This window comes from Lissotriton helveticus, chromosome 8, assembly GCF_964261635.1.
Source record: "Lissotriton helveticus chromosome 8, aLisHel1.1, whole genome shotgun sequence".
Classification (NCBI taxonomy): domain Eukaryota; kingdom Metazoa; phylum Chordata; class Amphibia; order Caudata; family Salamandridae; genus Lissotriton; species Lissotriton helveticus.
In genome coordinates this window covers 572389508-572403458 of record NC_136069.1, presented here as the reverse complement: position 1 = coordinate 572403458, position 13951 = coordinate 572389508, and positions in this window count along the sequence as shown.

The following is a 13951-nucleotide window of genomic DNA, read 5'->3' as shown; positions in this document are numbered from 1 at the left end:
GCAAAAGATCTGCATTGTCTTCTCACTCCCCACATGTACACTCCTCTTGGGCTCCCCAGTTAGGTTCACACAGAATAAATACCAGTGCATACATACATGGATAAAATCATAGAGTAAACTCATGTTACCAGACCTTTCTGTTATGCCAGTGACACGTTTTGGTTTAGAATAAAAAGGTTAAAAAAAACGGAACCTACATAGTTATTGGTATTGGCTCAAAGAGTATCTTGAACAAACACAACATTGGCATCAGTTACATCAGTGGTGACATCATAGATCACCTCACCATTAACATAGAGTTTCTTAACGAAAACCTTAACATTGTTGTTATGCCTGCATTTTTGGGTTGGTTTTCTCTTGGATCTTTTGCCTTTTACCTGCTGTTTTCACTGATATGTTGTGCTGGCGTTAGAACTAAGAGCACTTTACCACTGCTAACCAGTTCTAAAGTGCATGTGCTTCTCCACTAAACATGATAACATTGGTGTATGCCTGATTGGCATATTTCTGTACTGATAAGCCCCTTATAAAATGGTATAGCTTATACCCATGACTTGTACTTCAATTGCAACTAGTGGACTGCCGTACTGATTGTGCCAAATGCAAAAACAAAAGTTGATGGACAGAATGCAGAACAATGTCATACATTCACCCCAGTACAGAGATCTGGCCCTAAATCCATCGTATTTTTGCTCACCATGCCATTCCAGTTTGAACCCAGCCATATGCAAATCTGTCTTGACCCTGTGCACCATGGGAACAGTCCAGCCCGAACTGCCAAGCCAGGTCCTCCCTGGACTGTTCCCATGAGGCACAGCGTCAGACTGATTTGCATATGGCCATGTCTGAACTGGGGTGGCAGAGTGGGCTTAAGAACGGTGATGGATTAAACCCAGATCTGTTGACTGGGTGTGAGTGTTTGATTGGTTCAGATGCTCCGTCCATCACCACCCCCTTTTGTACCGCTTTGTTCGCCATAAGTTGGCAGGGTATGCTAAGACATGAGTCCCTTGCTCACTTTGCCACTGGATTCAAGCAAGCCTGGCTGAAGACGGCTGGAATGCCAGACACCGGTCCTAGGAATCTTGTTTCCGGTCCAGGGAAGGCATGGCTTGGCAGTTCGGGCTGGACTGTTCCCATGAGGCACAGGGTCAGACTGATTTGCATATGGCCATGTCTGAACTGGGGTGGCAGAGTGGACTTAAGAACGGTGATGGATTAAACCCAGATCTGTTGACTGGGTGTGAGTGTTTGATTGGTTCAGATGCTCCATCCATCACCACCCCCTTTTGTACCGCACTGATTGTGCCATCAACAGAAGTAGACTTTTAAACCAGTCTCAGAACTGCCCCTGCAGTGCTTGTGTGTGCAGTTTATTGACACTTCACTTTGACATTTCAAACTACTTGCCAAACTTTAAACTTCCCTTTTATTACATATTAGTCACCCCTAAGGTAAGCCTTAAGTAAGCCTAAGGGCAGGCTGCTATGTAAGTAAAAGGTAGGAAATGCACTTTTATGTTTTGCATGTTCTGGTAGTGACAAACAGCCTATTTCGTTTTTCACTTCTGTGAGGTATACCCCTCTCATTGGCCAGCATTGAGAATATTCGTATACACTTTTAAGCTGTAATTCCTGATCAGAGAGGAATAGCTTTTTCATGTTAACATGTTTGGAATGGTAATGATAAATCTACCCTACTGGTGAAGTTGGATTTAAACATAATGTTTAAGAAATGCCACTTTTAGAAAGTGTTTACTAGAAAGCAACTACGGGTGGGCTCTGATCAGCAAGGCTGAGCCAAATTATCAAAGAACAAAAATAGGATGCCAGTGCTGATGTGAATAATTTAAACAAACAATGTACTAACCAGAACCTGAACAGAAAATTCAAGAACGGGAATTGCTACTTAATAGCTTTTTATTTCAATATTTTAAGAAAAATAGATTTCTGTTTTTTTCAAACGATCAAAAAAAGCATATTCACAAAGGAAGGACAAGTACAAATAGGAGAACTAAATATTTGTCTTCAAACATTCGCTATTACACCCATATCACAGGCATTCAACAAACTTTCACACCATACAGGAAAAGGACTGTAGAAACATACATTATAATCTAAAAAAATATATACATTTGCAATTTCTACTTCACAAAAGAACATAAAGCCACACACTGCGAACACAGTATTATAATAGTAAACAGAACGACTTTTTTCAAATGTACATTCGTCTCAAATAATTTTTAACTTTCAATGATTCTTCGTAATGTACAGACGGGATGGAAAAATTAATTAGATGACCAAGCTGTTTTCGCAGGTATATTGTGGCAAGGAGCCTACGCGTTTCGAATACCAATTGTTTTCTTAGGATTCTCTTCAGGGCCTCGAGTAATATCAGTAAGTGAAATACGCCAAGATGGTGGAGGAGGGTCGTGAGTTGGAAGCAGGGAAACCGTATCTTTGTCGGCTGTTATGTTGTTTACGATATTCAAGTTCAAGACCAGGACGGCGTGGTGGATGCGGTCAGGATGCAGCTGTCTAAAGTCGAATTCAGGCCGCTGCTGGCAGTCTGGCGGGAACAAGCCTGCAGGCACTTTTATTCCGTTTGTATCGCGGGGGGTTGGATTAGGAGCCGGAATTACGCCGTCCTTTAGATTCCATAGTATATATAGATTTCCAGCTTACTGGCTCAATTTAGACTACTGGCGGCGCTATGTCGATCATTTGGTATCAAGCAAAAGGACGTGAATCCGCTCGCGTTTCTGTCTGCACTACTTCTGGGCACATGCGCATAGCCCAGAAGTAGTGCTGACAGAAACGCGAGCGGATTCACGTCCTTTTGCTTGATACCAAATGATCGACATAGCGCCGCCAGTATTCTAAATTGAGCCAGTAAGCCGGAAATCTATATATACTATATATACTATATTTAACTATTGATACTGTGGAACATTATTAACATTATTAACATTAACATATTAACATTAACATTATTAACACATGACAGGGCTATTTGCTTTCTGATGTTGCCAAAGGCGCGGAGATACTCCCCAGGGAGTCGATTCCCAGCGCGGTATAAGCTTGCAAATAAATAAATAAATAAAATACTATGGAATCTAAAGGACGGCGTAATTCCGGCTCCTAATCCAACCCCCCGCGATACAAACGGAATAAAAGTGCCTGCAGGCTTGTTCCCGCCAGACTGCCAGCAGCGGCCTGAATTCGACTTTAGACAGCTGCATCCTGACCGCATCCACCACGCCGTCCTGGTCTTGAACTTGAATATCGTAAACAACATAACAGCCGACAAAGATACGGTTTCCCTGCTTCCAACTCACGACCCTCCTCCACCATCTTGGCTTATTTCACTTATTGATATTACTCGAGGCCCTGAAGAGAATCCTAAGAAAACAATTGGGATTCGAAACGCGTAGGCTCCTTGCCACAATATACCTGCGAAAACGGCTTGGTCATCTAATTAATTTTTCCATCCCGTCTGTACATTACGAAGAATCATTGAATGTTAAAAATTATTTGAGACGAATGTACATTTGAAAAAAGTCGTTCTGTTTACTATTATAATACTGTGTTCGCAGTGTGTGGCTTTATGTTCTTTTGTGAAGTAGAAATTGCAAATGTATATATTTTTTAAGATTATAATGTATGTTTCTACAGTCCTTTTCCTGTATGGTGTGAAAGTTTGTTGAATGCCTGTGATATGGGTGTAATAGCGAATGTTTGAAGACAAATATTTAGTTCTCCTATTTGTACTTGTCCTTCCTTTGTGAATATGCTTTTTTTGATCGTTTGAAAAAAACAGAAATCTATTTTTCTTAAAATATTGAAATAAAAAGCTATTAAGTAGCAATTCCCGTTCTTGAATTTTCTGTTCAGGTTCTGGTTAGTACATTGTTTGTTTAAATTATTCACATCAGCACTGGCATCCTATTTTTGTTCTTTGACTTTTAGAAAGTGGACATTTCCCTGCACTTACTGCTCTGTGTGCCTTACAGCCTGTTTCCAATACACATCTGGGGTAGGTGACAGTCACATATTGTGTATTCCCTCTAGACAGCCACAACACAGGTAGGGTAAAAGTGTCTGTGTACACATCTATATACATCTGCATTCTGTTGGCCTTGCCTTAGCAGGTTGGAAGGGAGGGGATAACACTTCACTTGAATAGGCTGTAACCTGTCCCCTAACAAAGGACTGATTACCCCCCACAGATCACTTATCAGAAATGACAGGGTTGAAAGAGATATGTGTGCACTTCAGAGAGCTGCTTTGAAGTCACCCTCCCCACATCAAGGGAATACATAATCGGCCTCTGATCCTCTAAAATCAGACACTACTTGACTTGTAAATGAAGCTCTGCCAGAAGAACTGCTGTACTGCTTAAAGGATTCAACTGGACTGCTGATCTGGATGCCCTGCTTTTCTGTTTGTTGCCCCGCTGCTCTCTGACTCTGCTGAAGCAGGGCTGGATTCTGCCTACACTCCAAGTGATCTACACTAACTTGTTGGCTTGCCTCCAGTAGCTTGTGACTTAGGGACATCAAAATCTCTGCCCCTGCTCCTGTGCCTGGCTCACCGGAAGTGGCACGGATACTTGCAACACAGATTTGGACGCATCACCTGCCTGTGTGTGGTGGAACTGATGCATCAACCCAGTCGCAGGAGTAAAATAAGCGCATCGGACAGCGTATCACCGCTGCCGCAGCTTGATGAGTTTGACTATCTCCTTGACTGCGTGACAGAATTTGGCGCATCTCAGCTCAGGCACCCATCTTCAGAACTGATGCATCGCCTTATGGAGAAGATTGACGCATCTCATTGTTTGCAACTAGGAAATTGACTTTGTTCACTTCAGCCTGCTTGGGTCATATAGTCAGCTGCCACTCTATCGCAGGCTGCCTAAACTTTGACTTTGCCATTGTCCAGCATGAACTAAAGTTGCCTTTTAAGTGTTACTAGCTTCTAAGTGCCTTACTGCATTTATTCCTTTAAAATTCAATATTGTTTTATTTATAATATAATAACCTATTTTTATAAACCTGTGTGGGGTCTTTTTATGGTACATTCATTGTGTTACTGTGTGTGTGTGTTGCACAAATACTTTTCACATTGACTCTTTAAATAAGCATGACTGCTCTGTGCCAAGCTACCAGAGGCTGAGTATCTATCGAACCATGACTAGAGTGGTGGTTCCTGCCTGGTCTGGGTGCATACCTCAGACAACCAGGAATCCCAGAAAACTAGTTGGTGAGGAGGTAAGCTCTTCCCAGGTAATAAGTCCAAAATCTTGTCAGGTCCAACGGACAGGTTCAATAAGTAAACCCCTTTTAGCTATGGCAGCAGCAGATAGGCCTAACTTAAGAAGAACTGTGTTATGTATGTTGCAGTAACAAAACACAAATATCACAACCAATTTCTAAAAAATGAAAAATGCATAAAGCGGTTTAAAACCTATTGGGGGACTGGATATACTAGGTATAGTTTAAGGCCTATCGTGGTGGAGCGGAGGTCGGATACACCAAGCATGTCATCCTGGTTCTTACCATCTGACTTAGATATTTTTATGAAAGTTGAAATCTTACAGCGGGGCATGGTTGAAGGTTGTGCCTGATAAATTTGCTGAATGCTGGATTACAATTTTATTGCCCAATAGCGCTATTTTAGAATTCTGCTGACAATTAGGCCAAGTGCGATGTCAATTTCAAAAGGTGGCCAAGATCACATATAGAATAAGTCAGTCCTAATGATTTATTTAATAATTGACAGTGCAGTCCATAAAATCGTTTTGCAGAGTCATCAGTATACCTATAGTTTAAACAAATAGACTTTGACAAATACAGCAAAAAAATGAGAAAACATTTTCCAGACCACGTCCCCAGTAATATACTATTTCATTTTACAAACACCAACATTATTTTGAATGCTTTTCTAACGTACAGCATACTCGTTTACTGAAATAACTCTATTTCCATGATTCACAACTCGTAATTCCTGGAAATGACGCAACTCTTATGACTTTCCTGTTTTGAAATCACTACTGTGTATATATTTATAGTTTTCATTAACTCTTTCTCACTGGTTAAACCAGCCAGAACTCCATATTAAAATGTCGTTTTATAAGCAAAGCAGCCCTTAAATCACTTGATTTAGTAGCAGAATGATAAACCAATAGATGCAAATCACAATGTAATCTGAAAGAAATATTTATGAACTGAGCAGTGGTTCAACCTGGACTAAGGATGGAGTTTCTCTAGAGTATAGAAAATTCCAGACGTTAGCATTTCTATCCTTTATACTAGATGAAAACAGATGCGCTTACAAATGAAGCTAGTAAATTATATAACACATGTTTTCATGCACCTTATATCTTTTCGAGGCAAATTATTAATAAGCAATCTGAAAATATTTACGAAACGATTGTAGTAGATCCATAAGTCTATATTTTTATTTTAATCTAACCAAACAAGCTAATAATTTTCTTTAACAAGTGAGACCGGCTGAGTTAAATATGTTTTCGTATATTTAAAATACATTGTTAATAGTTTATGCACTATTGATTTGTATTACTAGACGTCAAGGTGTGTACATATTTTAATGAAGATAGCTCTCATAACAAATCAATTGACCTGAAATTGCAATTACATGTCACCTTAAGAGGCTGATAGGTCTAAATATGTTGCACCAAATCCACAAAACCATTTCATAATCATCAGTACACTCCATTGTCAACTGCTTGGCGATATCAGTCAAGTCAAAAATAGCTTTATTCGACATAAAATATAAATCACAAAAGCACAGTTTTAGCAGACATTTAAAAAACACTAACAGACAAATAGGCATAAACAGTGAATAAGTTAAAAAATTACAATCATGATTAAGAATCAGGACTCGTGTATCAGTTTTCTGATTTCCACCTGAAATTTCGACTGCCATTAAAAGGAGTATTAGTTTAAAACTAGAGTTCCTTTATATGCACAACGTTTCTCAAAATGCTGCAGTCAAGATACTCTTCACTAGAGTGGTAGTAAGGTAATTAGCACCCGCACCACTGTTCACATGCACCAACTTATTTCCATTCAATTAGCTTTCTTCAGCACAAAAAAACAAGCCATAGAAGCACAAATATATAATTCATTAAAAACAAGAAAAACATAATATTCCATATTGTTAAAACATTTCAATAGCATTATAAGTCATCCAAAACGATGCAAAATTACAAGCAATAACATAAAAAACACAGTTTACACAAGTTAAAAAAGTCCAACGATGCCTTCAGCAATTAAAAATGTACATGCATTCCAAATCGCACACAATATTCATAAGAAGCAGGATTATATAATCAGTTAAAATGATAAAGATTGCCTGTGCTGTAATGCGTGCCAAAAATGGTAACCACACCTGCACAGACCTCAAATGTGGGAAGCAAGTGCAAATATAAAAGTTCAAGAATATGGCGGGAATAAGGGGTGCCTCTTAAAAGTGGGATTAACAACTTCCTGGTATAGTTACCATAAGATCCACAGAAAAACACAAAATGAGCCAACGTTTGAAATGAGTACTCATGACAGGGACAAATCAAAATTCCTTGCTGGTCAAATTGGCCCAGCAGAATGATAATTGGCATTTTATCTAACACAACCTAAATTTGGGTTAAATGACCCTGTTTCTGACTTTTAGAGCCATTGCCATGGAAATAGTCCAGCCTAGGTGCTGTTTGATCCTGCAGATATTCTCATATGGCGGGCTTCCTCAACTCAGACACCTCTCTTTCCCTTCTCCTAAGTTTGGGTAATGCACATTTTAGCCAACTCTTATCCTTAACAGTTATGTCACCAGGTTGTCCCAGAATATTAGGTCATGCCAGACCAACTAATTATTTTCATTAATAAGAGAGAAAAGCTGAGTTGATTATTATTTTGTATATTCCACATACATTGTAAATAGTTTATCGACTATTGATTTTTATTGCTAGAGGATAACTCTCATAAAAAGTCAATTGAACTGAAATTGCAATCCCATGTCACATTAAGAGGCTGATGTGTCTGGAACTTTTACACCAGATCCTCAAAACCATATCATAATCACCAATACACTTCAATGTCAACTGTTATTTTCACCTAAAATAACTACTGGCTTTAAAAAGTATATTGGTTTCAAACTAAAGTTATTTTATCAGCAGAAAGGTTGGGAAAATACTGCAGTCAAGCGTCTCTAGGGAAGAGTCCCTTGATTGCACCCCTTTTCCCATACACAACATATAAAAAGCAAACCCACTCACTCCCATTTACCACTACTTCATGAAATACCACTGAACTTAGAATGCATGCCAGCAACTTTATTTGGTGGAGCATTGTAACAATTGTGAGTGACTGAGCAAATGTATTCATTTCATACCGTGTGCTAATAAATGTATGTTAGACCTGGCTTTTACAGTGGGTTTATAGCAAGGTTTTTTGCCTTGTGGACATCCGTTTCTGACATGTTTCTGTAGGTTTTTTTACTCTTGGCACTTTACTACTGCTGATCAGTACTAAAGTGCACAGGCTCTCCCTGTAAGTTGTATGTATAGATTGGTGTTTTCATATTTGGCTTATTTGATTTACTAGTCAGTCACTAGTACAGAGCATTGTGTGTGCCCAGGGCCTGTAAATGAAATTTTGCTAGTGGGCCTGCAGCGCTGATTGTACCACCCACATAAGCAGCCTGTAAATGTAACTCAGGCCTGCCATTGCAGAGCCTGTGTGCAGTCTGGTACTGTCATGTCGACTTGCCAAGTCCACACATTTGCCAGTCCCTAACCTTCATTTTTCTTACTTGTTAGTCACCCCTAAGGTAGGCCGAAGGTACCCCTGTGTTCAGGGTGCAGTGCATGTGAAAGTAGGACATGCCCTAGTGTTTGTGGCATGTCCTGATAGTGAAATGATGCTAATTTTGTTTTTCACTATTGCCAGGCTATCTGTTCCTATAGGATAGAATGGGGAGTTTGCTTATAACATATTATAAGCCTAACTACCCTGGGAACAAGGTAGGAAAATAAAGTTTAGTATGCCTTAACTCATCAAAAGAACGTCCGACCACCAACGACCCATGACAGTTTCCATTGCGCACAGGAACCATCAAATTCGGGAATCTATCCCGCTCCATGCGCACAATTCAAATGCTACCTATTAGGATTTGCATATGATGCTCTCGATGTATGACTTTATCAACTAAAATTAAGATTTTATATCATTTATATTTCTTCGCATTGGCATCTTACTAAGGACATTATACCTAAATAATATCCCGGGACTACAAATATATCAAGACACTAGCTACTTAATTTTGTCCTGGAGAACATTACTCTACAGAAAACAAGGTACTGTTTTATACAGAAGCAAATCAGCCTCTCACATGAATCCAGACTTCCTGTCCCAGTCATGCAGTCACAGGATTTGTGGCCTTACTTCCTGACAAAGGCGCTACACACTCCGAAACGCGCGCCGAAAACGTACACAGCTTTGCCACAGCTTTATTTATCATACAGATTTTTTTTAAATATAATTGTTACATATATGATTTTATGATTCTTGTTTTAATTTTCTATTAGTGAATATCATGTATTGATTATATGCACTGTTTTGATTCTTATGTCTAAAGAACTGTATAAAATTACTATAGAGTCTTTTTATAAAATTGTTTTTATCTCACTGTTTGTAGTTGTTTGACTTTGCTTACATGAATTTTGAGACACATATTGCATATTTGTTCAGTACTTATTTGATTGTCTAGGAAGATACCTACATTGTGTTTAGCCCTGTCCTAGAAGTCTCTATATATCAGCGGGTCCTTGTTACTTCATATATTTAACTCAGAATGTTAACATGCATCTTTTAGTGAGGGTGATTCTTACATTGTGTGTTTGAAAATACCACTTTTAAAAAGTAGGTATTTTCTTGCTTAGCCATCCAGTGTGCCTCTGCTAGGATGTGTATTGACTGTCTGGCTTTGGAGTGACAGGGGCTGGGGATGTGCAATGGCTCCAGAGAGTCTGGATGAGTCAGCGCTAGGCTTAATAGGCCTGGTCTGCATTTGGAGTGGTGGGAGGAATAGCACCTGCACCTGAAGAGGGCTGTGCCTGCCTTCCACAATGATGGCTCCGCCCCCACTGTGGTGCATCTGGAGCCAGGGCTCACACTGACAGTGGAGGTTGTTGTGCACTTGCAAAGTGCTGCCCAGAACTGGTTTGGACTGGGCTCAGAGCCCTGGGCCAGGAGAGGAAAAAAGAGAATTTTTTTTTTGATAATCAACTTTATTAGGTTTATAAGAACAAAGAAAATTCATTGGTTGCAGTTCATTAAGCACGTAAGGGAACATGACAGGATTAATTGATGACAGAGATAGGGTCGGTCCATCAGAGTCTAACACAACAGATTGTACAGTGAATATAATGTGACATAAATTAGCAGGAAAACAGATCATCATGGTGGCAGTATATTAAACCATTTACCCCATATTTTGTTGAATAAATCAGGACATCCCCGAGCTTCAAATAGGGCCTCCTCCTGGATCCCACACCAGTCCACTGTACAGTAGGTGCCTTGGCCTGTGACTAATGCGCTGCTATGTTCCTCTTGGCCACTGCCACGGCTGTCCCCAAGAGGCGCCTGTCCATCCTAGAACCATCCAGACCATCAAAGACCCCAACAGCATACGCAGTGGATCGTGTGGAACCTCCCACCCCAAGGCCTGCGTAAGCTCCGTGTCCACCCCCCTTCAAAATGGCACCAGCGCCGGACAACTCCACACCATGTGATAAAAATTGGTAGAGGCTGAGGTGCATCGCGCGCATGCTGGAGAGGGCTGCAGCCGGGCCCGGAACAGACGTGCCGGGGCAAGGTATGCCACATGGAGGTAGTACAATTGGACCAGGCGCAGCTTGGAAGACGTGGTCAAGGTTTTAGGTGCCATGAAGGCATCCCTCCAGTCTGCCTCTTCTAGGGGGCACAACCAACCCTCCCAGGGGGCCCTGAGCCTATCTAGGGAAGCGGGACCATTATTCACCAGGGATCGATATATGCGGGACACCCCCCCTCTGCCAAGGTTCCCCATCATCACCTGAGCCTCCAATGGGCTAAACTCTGGAAGGGAGACAGGCGGCAAGACATGCGAGTAGAGGGTGTGCCTGAGTTGTAAGTACCGATAGAGTTGGAAGGGAGGAAGAGCGTGGCGCCTCTGCAGGTCCGCGAAGGAACGGATGTGGTCACCCACCCAGACATCTCCAAGCACCGATACTCCAATCAGGTTCCATCTACGGAATCCCCGCTGGGACGAGACCTCCCGCATCCAGGACCCATGCTAGGTGGCATCTGCCGGGTGAGTATTCGATCCCACCCTGCATGGCGTAGGGCTGTGCACCAGACCAGAAACACCGTCCTGGTGACCGGGGCCATCGCCTGTGGCACTGGACCACCATACAGAAACACCTGGACCTGTGTGAAGTCCCACACAGTGAGTTCCACACGATATGCAGGGTCGGACCAGCCGCCCGCATACCAGTCGTGGATGACGATAAGTTTCATGGCCAGGTAGTAGAGGTGATGATTGGTCACTCCCATACCCCCGTCAAAGGGGGGAATGCGACAGTGTGCCAGGGATAAGTGTGGTCTCCCACCTCCCCAAAGAAACCGGGTGAGGACGCAGTCAAGCTCGCGAAACCAACTACCCAGAAGGTGGACCGTGATGTTCTGCAGTATGTAAAGAAAACGGGGGAGGATCATCATTTTGAAAAGTGCACTTCTGCCTAAGGGGTTTAGGGGAAGGGTCTGCCACTTCTTGAGGCCCGCCTTCATCCTGACGACCAAGGGCGTGACGTTCAGGGCCCATTCAAGCTCCGGTAGAAGAGCTACCCAGACACCGAGGTGTTTGACCGAGTGTCTCCTAAGGCGGATATCTGATTGCCAATCGTAGCATTCTCTGGAGGGATGTAATGGGACCAGAGTGGACTTCGCTGCATTGAGACGGAGTCCAGAGACCTTCTCGAAATCCGAGTGGACCTTCAAGCTCCTAGGGCCAGAACTTGCGAGGTCTGCCAGATAGAGCAACACGTCGTCTGCATATAGGGCTATCTTGTCCACTTGGCTCGAGTCCCAGGCCCAATCCTGAATAAGTGGATCCTGTTGGATAAGTGCCACCAGGGGCTCCATTACCAATGCGAACAGGAGTGGCGAGAGAGGGCACCCCTGACGCGTGCCCCTCTGGATCGGGAAGGCCTCGGAGAGCTCCCCGTTAATGTGTACACGAGCTCGGGGGTTGGTGTAGAGGACTTTAATGAGACGGTGGAACAAGGGACCAAAACCCTTCCTACCCAGCACATCCTGTAGGTAATCCCAATTCACCATGTCAAAGGCCTTTTCAAAGTCTATGAAAAGGAGGGCTAGGTAGGGGGTTAGCCGATCACGGTGGGCCAAGGCCAGGTGGAAAAAAGAGATTTGCTGTATAAAAAGAGGGGCCTAAACCCCAGACTTTAAGATCACTGCTGAACTGAGGAACCTCCCAGTACGAAAAAACGGGAAAGCTGTAGGAGGGGTACTGCCCCTGTGCTGTGTGCTGTTGGGGTTGGCCTGCAGTGGTTGCTTCTGTCTTCAGTAGGGAAAGAACTGGACTGTTCTTTTATCATCCTGGTGTTAGAGTTTTCTCCAAGGGCTTGAAGTAGAGCTCACCCACTGTTAATAGTCTCAGGGATAGAAAAGACTTCAAAGATCACTTCTGGAAAATCAAGATAAACATTTGCAAATGGAGAAGAGCTGGAGAAACCGAAGAGGAAAACTGCCCCTGTGCTGTTTGCTGTCTGAGGTTGGCCTGCTATGGCTACTTTCTGCCAAGGAAAGGGAAAAAGATGTTTCTATTTGCTGTGTGTCCAGCTTGAGGACGATCTCCAATGGCTTGAAACTGAGCTTACCTCCTGTTCTGAAGTCCCAGGGACAGAACGACTTCAACACCAGCTCCCCTGAACTTCCATGCTGGGAGTTCTGACCAGCTAAGAGGTTTCTGCTGTTGTTTTGGACCTCTGAAGGATGTTTGCCACTGGGAGCTGGGAAAGTATCACAACTTCAAAAAGCGCAACACATCTGTACCTGTTTCTGATGCATCGCCCAAAAAAGTGTCTCAGCACCCGCCCGCGGCTTGAGAAATCGCTGCACGTCTCATCGGAGTGTACCGATCTCCGATGTTACCACACCAATTCTGACGGAAGCCTTGCTGTGTGGATGCAAGAACCCACACATCGCATCGAGGCGCAAGGTCTGTCGCATCATTGGGGGATGCAGTAGGAAACCAATGCATTACCTCCACATGCAGTAATAAACGATGCATCACCTCCTCTCCGGTAAGGAACCGACGCATCACCTCCCGTGCGTGGCAGTAAGGAACCGATGCATTACCTCCCCAGGAGCAAGGAACTGACGCATCACCTTCCCTGTGTGTAAGGAACCGATACATCACTTCCCTGCAGCCATTTTTGTTTGTGTGCTCGAGACATCTAAGGTACTTTGTGTGAAAAGTGTTGCTTTGAACTGAACTATTTCTACCATTCGAAAGTCATAGTTGTATTACTATATTATGGATTTTTGTCGTTTTGGTCTTGTTTAGTTTAGATAAAGATTACTTGTTTTTCTAAACTGGTGTGGTGTCCATTTGTAGTGTTTTCACTGTATTACTGTATGTGCTCACAAATGCTTTACACACTGCCTCTGAGATAAGCCTGTCTGCTCCTGCCGAGCTACCAAGGAGGTGAGCAGGGGTTATTTTAGAAGTGTATCCCCATTACCCTGGCTTGGAAGAAGGTTCCCTATTTGGACAAAGGTGCAAAACATTGCCAACTATAAACCCCCATTTCTAACAATGTACATTATGCAAGAAGGTACTGTTTAACGTAATATATCATTTACATGTGG